Source organism: Lactuca sativa, chromosome 4, assembly GCF_002870075.4.
Source record: "Lactuca sativa cultivar Salinas chromosome 4, Lsat_Salinas_v11, whole genome shotgun sequence".
NCBI classification, from domain to species: domain Eukaryota; kingdom Viridiplantae; phylum Streptophyta; class Magnoliopsida; order Asterales; family Asteraceae; genus Lactuca; species Lactuca sativa.
In genome coordinates, this window is record NC_056626.2 from 311,049,736 (window position 1) to 311,063,948 (window position 14,213).

Sequence of the window (14,213 nt, forward strand, 5' to 3'; positions counted from 1 at the left end):
ATGCTCCGATCCGATCGAGGTAGTGAGTATCTTAGTATCGAGCTCCACGACTATCTTAAAGAATGTGTAATTGTTTCAAAATTGACACCACCTAGGACACCACAGCTTAATGGTGTGGCTGAGTGGCACAATCGAACCTTGTTGGACATGGTTCGTTCAATGACGAGTCAAGCTTCGTTACCTATCTCATCCTGGGGTATGCCTTAGAGGCTGCTGCCCATATCCTTAATCTAGTCCCAACTAAGAAGGCTACCAAACCACCTCACAAAATGTGGACAAAGAATGTTCCCTCGTTAGCGCATATCAAGGTTTGAGGTTGCAAGGCTTTCGTATGACGAGAGACTCACGACAAGCTCAAACCTTGTAGTGAGTGTTGTATTTTCATCGGCTACCTACAAAAATCCTTTGGATATTTTTTTCTATTGACCTAGTGAGAACATGGTCTTTGTAGCATGAAGGGGTGTCTTTTGTGAAAGAGAACTCATATGCCAAGAGGATAGTGGGAGGTAAATTGACCATGAAGAGCTTCAAGAGTTAAGCAATGAAGGATCCTCTAACACTAGCAATCAACCTGAGGATGAGACACATGTTGAACTAGTTGACGAGTCTGTACCTCTAAGACGTTCCAGTAGAGTTAGTGTTCCACCTGTGTTGCATTGTTTTCATATAACAATTGAAGGTGATACATTTATCAATGATAGTACATTGTTAAATTTGGATGAACCTAACAACTACAAGGAATCCATGGCGGGCCAATAGTTTGCAAAGTGGAAAGAGGCAATGGACATCAAGAGTCCATGTACGATAATCAAGTTTGGAACTTGGTTGAAAATGTACCAGGTCGTAAGACGGTCGGGTGCAAATGCATCTTCAAGAAGAAGACCGACATGGACGGGAAAGTACACACATAAGGCACGATTGGTTGCGAAGGGCTTTACTCAAACTCCTTGAGTTGACTATTACGAGACCTTTTCACCAGTATCGGAGATAAAATCTATAAGGGTTATGACAGCCATAGTTGCGTTTCATGATTATGAAATTTGCCAGATGAATGTCAAAACCGCTTTCCTTAACGGGAAGTTGGCTGAGGATATTTACATGAGTCAGCCAGAGGGTTTTGTAGATGCGAAGTACCCTAATAAAGTGTGTAAGCTTGAGAAATCTTGTCACACCCCCGAACCAGATGGAGGAAACGTCCGAGGGCTCGCGTGACTTAAATTGAAATATCATAACAATGAATATACATGAACAACACATACATCACCAAAATTACATAGTACAACTGACATTGTTCACATCAAGTAAATTTTTTAAGCATTACACATCCGTAACATAAATTGTTTGAGAATTTTTCAAAACATAACATCCTAACACAGTTGGTATTATTCTTCGACTTATCTGTTACCTGAGAATACAAGTTATTTTGAAAACGTCAACATATATAATGTTGGTGAGTTCATAAGCATGTTTGATATAAAACTTGATTGTATCGTTTGTAAAACCCAGAAAATCCGATATTTTTGTACAAAAACTGTTTGCAAAAAGCTACGATGATCCCATAAGTGCATGTGTATGTGATTTCAAAACAAGTAAAAGTGATTGTTATCCGAAATTGATTATCGCATTATAGTTGTTGTGTATAGGATTGAATAATGTTGATCCCCCGAAAAACCCGATGTTTTCCGATATAAATAGTATGACAGTTTTATATTATTGTAACATCACAAGAATGGATCTGTTTTCCCCTGATTACTTAGATGGTGTTGGATCTCGATGTGAGTCGTTATAACCATGCATAATAATGACTAGTTCATCTGTCTTGGCATACTAGCGAATGCCAGAATTGATTTAAGATTTTGTCACCCTAGACTGGCCGAGTCTAACTGTAGCGAACAACTCAGGTGTGTGGGAGTCACCCCATATAAATCTATACACAAACTCTCGCTCTCCCTCCAGGAGACTCTGGTTATAACTACAGACTATGACCAACAGATGAAGAGAAGAGGACAACAGACGAAGAGAAGAGGACAACAGAGGCCCACTAATCCTGTATGATATTATAGACTGTCGAGTATGAGACGGGCACGTTGGCCCATCATGCATATGTTTGATTTGGACCTTACAAGCAATACCAATGGGCCACTAAGGCCCAATAGCATGTAAAAGCCATTGAGGGTCCCTTAGGCATGTAATTGGGTCACAGGAGGCCAATAAACATGTGTGAATATATCGGGCCCAATTAAATATGATATTGGGCCACAAAGGCCCAATAGCACGTAGAGAAGGTATTTGAGCCCTAATTTTGAATTGCTTATGTTTTATTGAGTTTAAGTTCATATTGTTGGTATTCGTAGTATGTTAAATGTTTATTCACAATAACGAAATATTTTAACGTTTGATTTATAACGATATACACATATATATATATATATATAACCCGAAAAGTTATAGTAGTTTAATTGGCCCAAAAACATTTAGATTAACGATTATGGCACCTTTTTCTGTAAAAATGTGAGTTATAGTCCCTTTTTACGAAAATTTACATTTTTGGTCCTTAAACCATTTTTATTGACATTTTCTACCCAAAATTTATTTGAATAGTAATTTTAGTCCAAAACTATTGTATTTGTCATTTCCAGCCTTCATTTGCAAAAAAGTTACATTTTGGCCCATTTTCCATAAGTTTTACAAATTTGACCCCAAAATCAAAAACTTTGCATTTTTAGTCCAAATTTTGTAATAAACTCATTTTTAACCCTTGAAAAATTTTATTTACATTTTAGACCCATATTTCATTAAGTTTTCCAATTCAGCCCCTCGAATTCTCATTTTTTTGCAACTTTGGGCCCAAAACCCATTAGGCTCACTTTTAAGCCCATTTAGCTAAAATTTATGTTTTTGATCCTTTGAAAAGTGTTATTTTCATGAAAATCAGCCTTTATGCAAATATTCAACTTATAACCCTCATCAAACCGACAAATTACAATTTATACCCAATTTTTGTTGTTTTTGGAAAAATGACACTTGTAAGGTTGTTTTGGTTTTGTTTTTCACTTTTTAAACTTAAAGACCCTTAGATCCATGATGTATATTGTTCATTATGTTCTTGTTCATGTTTCTTTCACCCCTTTTATTATAGATCTTGAAATATAACAAATACTTCATATTATCACAACCAAAAACTAAAGAATTCACATATTGCATGCAAACACATATAGATCATCACAAAATACTTGTATTCTCCCCCTAAAAACAAGTAAAAACCAAAAACAAGGGGTATGAATTCACCTTGCTTTGTTGCTCACAGTTTTGAAGAAATGAAGAAAATTTGGTCCTAGCAAGCTCCTTGAAGAGATCTCGAATTTGAAGAGTTCTATGGAGTATGATCAAGAATTTAAGGTTATAAGAAGAGTGATTAAGTGTAGAAGGAAAACATGTTTGCCAGATCTTACCACTAGTATATAGTTGGAAGTGATTTTTGAATGAGGTTCTTCTTGAAGCCCTTATGGTTCTCGAATATTTGGAGGAAGGATGAAGGTGTTCTAGAGAGAGTTTGAAGTAATTTGCAATGGTGATGTATGGGAATTGTTGCATGGATACATGATGGATTTTATTGAGGTGGCATCTCCTAGTCAACTCTTTTCTATCCAATTCATTTTTCATTTTTTTGTTGTTGTTGGGCCGAAATGGGCTAATGAAGAGGAAAGGAATCATCATAGGCCCATTTTAAGTCTTGCTCCAAATTATGAGGCTAAATAACTATTTTTCGGCCCATTGGGCTTTTAGGGGTGTTCACGGCCCAATTTAGCATAAAGGAATGGATTTGAGTTCATTAAAGCTAATTGGATTTGTTATGGCCCAAAAAGGCCTATTAAAGATAAACTAGTCCATTTTAGGCTTATAAGGCCCAAAAAGGTTAAGTCTCATGAGAGTGGGTCCAATTAGAGCCCATTTAAGAGTTCTAAGGCCAAAATAGTCAAATTGGAAGCTTATTGGTCCATTAGGCCCAATAAGGAAACCGTAATAGACTTAAACCGTGATTTTTAGGGTTTCCAACCTTTTCTTGACTATTTGAATGTTTCTATAGAGTGTTTGATGGAATTTTGTTGTCATTGAATAAGCATCATACATGCTCTCAACTTTTAGTTACAATTTTATCCTTGTTACTTGTTTTACAACGCATCAGAATTCCTAGTTGTGACATCATCCCTCGGTTAGAGGGAATTTCGTCATGAAATTCTTTTTGAAGCTAGATTTGAGAAAGCGAGAACAGGTGAGGGTACTTTTGCCTCATCTGGTCTTTACGTTCCCATATGAATTCTGGTTCACGTTTCGCGTTCCACCGAGCTTTCACAATCGAAATGTAACTTTGCTTAGTACGCTTCACTTCCCTGTCTAATATTTCAACCGGTTCTTCGACGAACAGGAGATTCTCGTTGATTTCAATTTCTTCCAATGGAATGACGAGAGTTTCGTCGGATAAGCACTTCTTCAAATTGGAAACGTGGAACATGGGGTGTACACTGCTGAGCTCGTTAGGTAGCTGCAGTCTATAAGCCACTGGACCGATTCGGGCAAGAATCTCGAATGGTCCAATGTATCGTGGGTTTAGTTTTCCCCGTTTCCCGAAACGAATTACCCTTTTCCATGGAGAGACTTTTAACAACACCTGATCCCCAACTTGAAATTCCAAGGGCTTTCGCTGTTTATCAGCGTAGCTCTGTATCGGTCTCTTGATGCTTGTAGTCGATCTCTGATTTGAATTATCTTCTCGGTCGTTTCGTGTATGATTTCTAGTCCTGTTAATGCATTGTTTGGTGTCTGACCTCTCGCTAGCTGAGTGTCACCTACCTTAGCCCAACACAACGGTGATCTACATTTAGTGGGCGCTCTCCTGAATCAGGATAAAGTGGGCGCTCTTGGTCAATCGATCCACGATGACCCATATCGAATCCACTCCTTGCGCGGTCCTTGGAAGCTTGGTGATAAAATCCATCGTAATATCCTCCCATTTCCACAGCGGGATATCCAACGGCTGCATCTTGCCGTGAGGTCTCTGATGCTCAGCCTTGACCTTCCTGCTGGTTAAGCACCGCTGCACGTACCATGCCACATCCCACTTCATGCAGGGCCATCAATAGTCCAGACGAAGATCCCTATACATCTTCGTGTCCCCGGGATGAATGGAGAATCGGGATTTGTGCGCCTCCTCCATCAAGATCTGGTGCACGCCTCCGAGGTATGGCACCCACACCCTACGGTGTAATGTTAATAATCCCTTGCTGTCATAGTCGAAGGAGGAAACCTGACCCACTATGCGCTCACTCTTCCGATGTTCCTCCTTCATGGCCTCCTGCTGGGCCTCCCAAATCCGCTCCAATAGTGGAGTCACCACTGTCATCTGCATGCAGATACACCTGATCGGCGCCGCCTTACGGCTAAGCGCATCGACCACCACATTGGCCTTACCCGGGTGATAAAGGATCTCGCAATTGTAATCCTTTACCACATCCATCCACTGACTCTGCCTCATGTTTAGATTCGGCTGATCCATGAGGTACCTCAAACTCTTATGGTCCGTGTAAATGGTATAGTGAACCCCATAGAGGTAATGACGCCAATTCTTGAGGGCGAACACAATAGCCCCCAGCTCCAAGTCATACGTCGGGTAATTCGCCTCATGAGGCTTCAGCTGCCTCGACGCGTAGGCGATGACATGCCCTCTCTGCATCAACACCGCGCCCAAACCTGAGATAGATGCATCGCAGTACACAACAAAATCCTCCATGCCCTCTGGCAGGGCTAAGATTGGTGCCTCGCACAATCTCTGTCTCAGTGTCTCGAACGCTGCCTGCTACTCAGGCCCCCAACGAAAGACCACGACCTTCCTTGTTAGCCTGGACAACGATACGACTATCTTGGAGAAATCCTGGATGAATCTCCGATAATAGCCCGCTAATCCTAGGAAACTCTGAATCTCATATGGATACTTCAGGACCTCCCATCTCATCACGACCTCCACCTTAGCCGGGTCTACCGAAATCCTGTTTTGCTTGACAAGGTGCCATAGAAACAGCACCTCGCGCAACCAAAACTCACATTTGGAGAACCTGGCATACAAGCTCTCCTTCCTCAAAGTCTCCAGCACCTCCCGCAGGTGCTCCTCGTGCTCCTCCAGCATATTGGAATAAACCAAGATATCATCAATAAACACTATCACTGACCAGTCTAACATCGGTCTACACACGCGGTTCATGAGGTCCATGAACGCGGCAGGAGCATTGGTGAGCCCTAAGGGCATCACCACAAACTCGTAGTGGCCATAGCGCGTCCGAAACACAGTCTTCTGCACATCCTCCTCCCTGACCCTCATCTGATGATATCCTGAACGCAAATCAATCTTGGAGAACCAAGATGCTCCCTGTAGCTGGTCAAAGAGGTCATCAATCCTCGAGAGTGGGTAATGGTTCTTCACTGTTACCTTATTCAGCTCCCTATAGTCTATACACATACGGTGCGACCCGTCCTTCTTCTTCACAAACAAAATCGGGGCTCCCCAAGGTGAACTACTTGGCCTGATAAATCCCTTGTCTAGCAACTCCTACAGCTGCGTAGACAACTTCTGCATCTCGGGAGGGGCCAACCGATAGGGTGCCTTGGCTATCGGAGACGCACCAGGGACTAGGTCGATCCTGAACTCCACCTGGCGCTCCGGAGGTATCCCAGGTAGCTCCTCGGGGAATACGTCCACGAACTCTCGTACTACGGGCACCTCGCCCACCATCGCTTTAGCCGCCTTCCGGGTATCCATAACATACGCGATATAACATGTGCAACCCTGCTGGCGGTAACGCCTAACTCACGCTGCTGTACATAGGGTTGGTCCTCGTTGTGGCTTCTCACCGTGAACCACCAGCTCTCCCCCACTTGGGGTCCTGATCTGCACCAACTGTTGTGCGCAGTCGATCACTGCCCCATTGGGGCTTAACCAATCCATACCGATAATAACCTTGTTCCCCCGCAAAGGTATGGGAACCAGATCCAGTAGATAACGCTCCTCAAATAACCTCACCACACAATCTCGGAACACCATCGATGCTTGCACCGAACGGTCATCTGCAATCTCTACGTCTAGAGGGCAATCCAATATGCCTGAAGACTCGGAAAATCTCTTGCTGAGCGTAAGAGAAACAAACGATCGGGTAGCACCTGAATCAAACAATACTTGAACTGGGATACCGTTCACATGGAACGATCCTAAACAGAACACATACATAACATATCAAAATCACAGCAGCATATCATAACAGCATAAATAAAAAGTCATACCCGTCACCACATCGGGTGCAGCGCGTGCCTTTTTCGGTAGTCAACTAGAATGCCCGACTCCTCATCACTGGAGCCTCTGCCTTGCCCTGCCGGCCATCAGTGATCAACAGGGTCGCTAGAGCTGGCGCCTTCACTGGCGCTGATGCTACTGTCAACGGGGGGCAATTGGCCTTCTTGTGGCCCCTCTGGTTGTAGTGGAAACACAGCAACTCAGACGTCTGAATAACCGGTGCAGGGGCAGTACAATCCATGCTGAAATGTCCCGTCTTGCCGCACTTGTAGCAGCCCAACGATCCCAATCTACGCACCCCCTCATGTGGCCTGCAACATTTCCTACAACGGCCTGGTCCTGACTGGCCTTTTGACCTACCATCTGATCCCTTGGGCTTCTTCCCCAAAGCCCCAATCGACTGCCCCTCCTCTACTTTCCTCTTCCGGACATGCTTCAGATCGATCTCCCTCTCCCTCGCCTTGGCGATCATGGACTCCAGGGTAGGGCAAGCTGAAAAGCTAACATGCTCTCGGATGTCAGCCCGTAGCATGTCATGGTAGCGGGTCCTCCTCATATCCTCATCCCCCGCATACTGGGGCACTAACAACGCCCTCTCCCGAAACTTGGTGGTGATCTCCGCCACTATCTCCGTCGTTTGCCTCATATCTAAAAACTCCTTGGCCAACTACTGAAGCTCGAAAGCCAGCGCAAACTCTGCCCTGAACCTGGTCACAAAGTCCGACCAGGTCATAGCCTCAACAGCCGAGGCTCCCAATGAGTCACCGACGGACTCCCACAAATCTCTAGCTCGGTCTCGTAAACATCATGCTGCATATCTCACCTTCGACCCCTTGGGGCAAAATCTGGTCAGCTGTGCGGACTCAATGTCCACAATCCATCGTTTGGCAGCAATGGGGTCCTTTGCCCCAAGGAAATCCGGCGCACAACTGCCCCTGAAGTCCTTAAAGGACAGTGTGCAAGATCCTGACTGGCCAGATGCCATGTCACTCGTGAACGCCCTGAGGCGGTCCTTCATCAGCTCAACTATCCCTTCCTTGATTGACCTGAAAATGATGGGGGTCGACTCAAGGATGCCTCTAGTGATCTCTGACGTGATGAACTCGCGTAGCCTCTCATCTGCTGGCTTGGAACCTGATCCTGAACCCGATCCCTCTCTAGAACTGCCAACTTCTGGCCTCTAACGTAGTACCACCATTCTGCAATACATACAGGCAACTATTAGTGATATTGATATCTTTAAAGGGATCACATCTATTACAAGTTCCCCGGTCTTGTCTTAGCCTTCCTCAAGTCGGGTACGGATCCTCTGCTTTCAATAGTACGGGCCCATACTACCTTCCACATCTATCCGTACCTTCCTCAAGGACTGCCTTGACTCCACCAGATCCCTTTTACCATTGCTGATCTCTGCTACTCTCATCCTAGGCTTACCCTAGGAAACCTCTGACTCCACCCAAACTGGTCCTCAGCTACTGAAGGTCTCTTTGTAATGCCAATTAGCCATTACCTGAATACAATCACATGCAATGAGGCTCGGATAGTCCTTCGAGTAAGGGACTCATCCCTACAAGGGTTAGGACTAAAACAAGAGCTACACAATACAGTCAAATCAAACACTCTAAGATTATTCAACCCTAATCACATGTGACTTTAACGTATTCACCTAACAGCTAACTCCCATCACTCAAAGCCCACATAGCACAAAGCAAACATCATTCGGACAAAAAGGGAACAATCTCAAGCAACTCTATCCTCATAACAGGAACTGCACTAGCATACAATGCTAAGCTCATACTATCAGGCGTAACCTAGACAGGCTATCCTACTGCTGTCTACTCAAATCTAGCATGCAACTCTCATAAGCTGAAGCACATAAAGCAGGCACATAAGGCATCACTCCTAGATCCTTAGTCCTATTCTAGCATGCTGTTCTACTGAAACTGATAAACGTAACATAAACTTGTATGGGTACTTTGGGGAATACTTACTTGAGCTCGGCCGATCGCGCACATCACACACTTCGTTCTTTTTCAAAAACTCTTTACTTAAATTTTAGAAAACATTTCCTTTTTCAAAATCTTTTAGTCCCTCAATTTGAGTTCACACCCCCAAGGGTGTGTCCGAATCCCTCAAACCAGGGCTCTGATACCAACTTGTAACGACACAATTTTCACGCCCAAAAATTTCATTTAAAGTAAGTGGTTTGTAAAACATTTGAAGTAAAACATCATTCGATCATATCATTTCATTAAACATATCTCGTGTCTGAAATCCCAAAACATGAAAATAATAATAATGTCAGAGTACAATCCGAGAACATCTCATAATGCGGAAAATGAATATGTGTGTGTATGATGTGCTGCTACCGCACCAGCTCCTTCCCCTTCGTTGAAGAGGTACCTGAAACCAAAACTGAAAACTATAAGCACGAAGCTTAGTGAGTTCCCCCATCGTACCACGTACCATACAATCATATCACATACATACTGCTAGGCATTTCTGGGGTGCCCGACCTACATGGTACGGCCATTCTGGGGTGCCGTCCTTCCTGTGTCAAGCCATTCTGGAGCGCTGACTTACCCATGTCAAGCAATTCTAGGGTGCTGACTACCCTTCGGTCCTTACAACCGAACCTCGGGGAATCTTCCCCCTCCTATTACCTCTATCTCATGTAACATATCATGCTAGCAGCTAAACATGTCATAACATACTGTTAGGCATATCTAGGGTGCCTAACCTACCCTTCGGTCCTAACAACAGAACTCTATCACTATCACATACCATGTCACGCTAGCATATAACATATCAGGTAGTAACATCACAGATGATTATCACAAAGACAAACATCTAGCATACGATCCCTACTGGGCCGACATTGTGGGCGTAGACCCACCGCTACTGGAAGGTAACTCACCTAGTAGTAGCTGCTGAACTGTGCCGGAATCCTCTGACTGCTGCTGCTGCTGCTCTAGAAATCCTCCGGCTAAAATTCCCTCAAAACACTTAGTTAGAAACTGACATCTACTCTTAGGGTAAAATAACCATTTTACCCCCCCCCCCCCCCCCCCCCCCCCGACCAAGTCAAAGTCAAAGTCAACTTCTAGTTGACATGACTTGCCGAGTTGGCTCGCCAACTCGCCGAGTCCCTATCCTTCCATTAGACCTCAAACCCGTCTCTACTCATCGAGTTAGGCGATGACTCGACGAGTTTTCCTTCTAAATGAACATCGACTGAATTCTCATCCGACTCGCTGAGTTGTATGAACAACTCGTCGATTTCATCATCAACTGATACTTAGATCCTGCCCTTGACTCGCCGACTTGTATGAACAACTCGTCGAGTCCATCTTCATCCTTAAGAAGATTGTCTTGGACTCACCGAGTCTGTTCATGCACTCGCCGAGTCCCATGAATTTCCAGAACAATGGCTTAGTCCAGAATGTTGGGTCACTCCTTGGGACCCGATTAAAACCTTTCCACACTAAACTGGGTCCTTATTACCCTCAACTGATATGGGATAGAACCTTGGACTCGTCGAGTCCAAGAACGGACTCGCCGAGTTGGTCACAACCACTCACTGAATCTTTGCTTTCTGATGTACAACACTTGATCAAAATGTAGATCTATGCTTCTACAATCGATCTAGCATGTAAAGTTACAACCTTTATGTGCTTGCATGGGACTTTAAGCTCAAAAGGTCCTAAAACAAGCTCTCACAATGCATGGGGCCTTCCTTTGAGTGCAAAAGTGTGACAACCTGAAATTTTCATTCGTATGAACTCTACAATCCAACATCTCAATTAAAAGTTAAATACTTTTCTGCTAATTTTTAGCCAGTTTAAAGTCTTTGAGTATTTTAATTAATTATTCATGAATCGGACAGGTAAAAGGAAGTGATTTCTAGTTAATCGGGAATGTAATGGAACAATCAACACCTTGAATTGGTGTTCACGGAAAAATAAAGAGAGTTTGATCCGTGAACTCTCTTAGGGCCACAAACTCATGCCTTAAGCATGAGTTTACTCTCCATTCTTTCATTTCCTAACTTCCAAACTCAAGAACCAAATCCATTCTCTCTCAAGTAGCATACCGTTCTTCACCGGATTTTCCGAAAATGTAAGTATTACTTGAATTGATTTGTTGTTATAGCCTATCTCCTAGTCATTATACATCATTTCATCCATTCAATTGTTGATTTTCATTAGATCTTCAAAACACCAAGAACACACACTAGTGTTCTTGGACCTTAATCACCCAATCGAGCTCCTATCTTGTAAGTGCACTTGCCCTAGCTTCTTGTATGCTTAGTATGATCTTAATAACACTTGAAAATCATCATGAAACCACAGAACAAAGGAGTTTACGGCCAATGATGATCTTGGTCCGTAAACCCCTTTCAAGGTGGTAAATTGGACCTTAGTTCCTTCCTATGCCTTGGATGCCAACCTTGATCCTTCCTAGAAGTGTTCAAGACCTTAAACAACAATCAAAACAACTCCCCATAGGAGTTTACGGCCGTAAACACCTAAGGAAAGGGTCCTTAGGCCATAAACTCTACTAGGTAGTGTTATTGTGCCCTTAATGCTATCCTAAGGCTTGGACTTGATCATTGGATGTTCAATCTTGACTTGTAAGACATTAAATCACCAAATGGCACTTAGTACCATGAGTTTACGGCCGTAAACTCATGGGGGTAATGACCTTAGGCCGTAAACTCCATAAGGAGTGGTCTTTGGGCCATAAACTCCAATGTCATGCCATACAACTTTTAGATGCAACCCTTTGGTACCTATAACACTTGAATCAAAGTGTTTTCATGTCTTAGGGTGTTTTAACTTGGTTAATTAGCTATTAAATGACTAATTAGATACATATATGTTTGATTATATGTTAACTAGGATCATTGTGTGTGTACAAGTCCTCACTTGACACTTAGCATCCTACATCTTCCGTTCATCCAAACCACCATCTACAGGTGAGTTCATACCCCTTAATCAATGTTTTAAATGATTTAAATGCTTTTATGGGGGGGGGGGGGGGAAATACAAGTTAAATCATACTAGTTATTATATCAGTCGCATGTGATTAATAACCAACATAAAAATGGATGTACTACACTTTTAGCTGTTTTATCAAACTGATTACTTCAAATGGCTTTCCAAAATGTTTTACTTGTTTAACAACTTATTATTAAACTGTACTTCGTTCTGTATGTTTTTTTCCAAACTCTGTTGTACTTTGTTATCAAAGGAATTACTTTTGAAATGCTTTATAGAATGACATCAAGTCATTATTATTTATTTATTGTTAAAAGCAAGCCTATATATGTATAGTTATATAAGTAATGTTTGAAGGACTTAGGAAGGCTAGCTCGCCTTATTTCCTTTTCCTCGTTGGGATGTGGCTTTAGGGTATCGGTTATCCGTCCGAAGGTCGTTCAACTATCAGTTATATATCATGTATACATATATAGACATAAAAGTACCCTTAGTCAGTTCAGTACCTTTGGCTAGCAAAGGTATACCTTCGTTGATACTTGTACATTGCTAGTAACTATTATAGGTATAGTTAGGAGATACTACTTGCTATTCCTATTACAAGGAATTACACCAGATTCAGTTCATACATGAGTCTATACTAAATGCTATATGAAGAGATACACTTACTTAGATACACTTACATGGATACTTTTACATAGATACCTTGTTAAAAGCATGCCTGTATATGTAATAGTTATATAAGTAATGTTTAAAGGACTTAGGAAGGCTAACCTGCTTTATTTCCGTTTCCTCGTTGGGATGTGTTCTGGTGGGTATTGGGTACCCGTCCGAAGGTCGTTTAAATATTTAGTTATATATCATGTGTATATATACGAACATAATAGTTCTGATCAGTCAGTTTAGTACCTTTGGGTAGCAAAGGTATACGTTCATATATCCCTAGTAAGCTATTATAGGTATAGTTTGGGCTTATATATGATTTGGTAATAAATATGGATTTTGACCTAGCGATTCATTGCGGAAGTCACCTTTAGTTCCAAACGTAGAATACGGACTACCAATCATATTATTACATACTTACAGCGGGTCTCGTGAGAAGACTACTTACTTACAATGGGTCTCGTGAGAAGACTACTTACTTGCTTGCTCTCTTTCACTTAAGTCTTGGTAGAAGACTACTTTCAAAAGAGTCTAGTTTTGGTAGAAGACTACCTTTTTATACTAATAGGAAATATGGGATTTTCTAGGAAATTCAAACGTTTACACTTTTACTTATAAGACTTTTCATTAATACTTATATAGATAACGACATTAAATACTTATGAATTCACCAGCTTTAAAGCTGATACTCGCTTTCAAAATAACTTGTATTCTCAGGTCACAAATAGACAGATACCGATGCAAGGTTTAGAGAAGACGGAGTAGTCAAGACTCGTCTTTTATTTTGAGTATTCATTATGTTGTTATTACTATGAAAGAATACACTTGTAAGTAAAATTATACTAATAATGCAATGGATGATGTTGTTGCTCGTTTACTACTTTGCATTGTTGTGATACTATACATGACGTCCTCCGCCTCCGAACGTTTCCGCCGTTCCGGTTTTGGGGTGTGACAAAAAGCCACTCCTTTCTGCCTTGTAACCCCTCAAAGGACCTAGATCTGAAACATCAACGTCAAACCATGCTTGCAATCATGGTTGGTGACCAAAGTGGCTTAGAAAAGCCCTAAAACTCCACAAAGTGGGATCTATCAAAAGAGCAAGCAAGGTATAGACTTTATACCTTCTGAAGTCAGCAAATGATGATCAAAACCGAATCCTTCTAGCCTCCTCTTGATCCTTCAAGCTTTTCCTTCCTTCCTTGGATCAC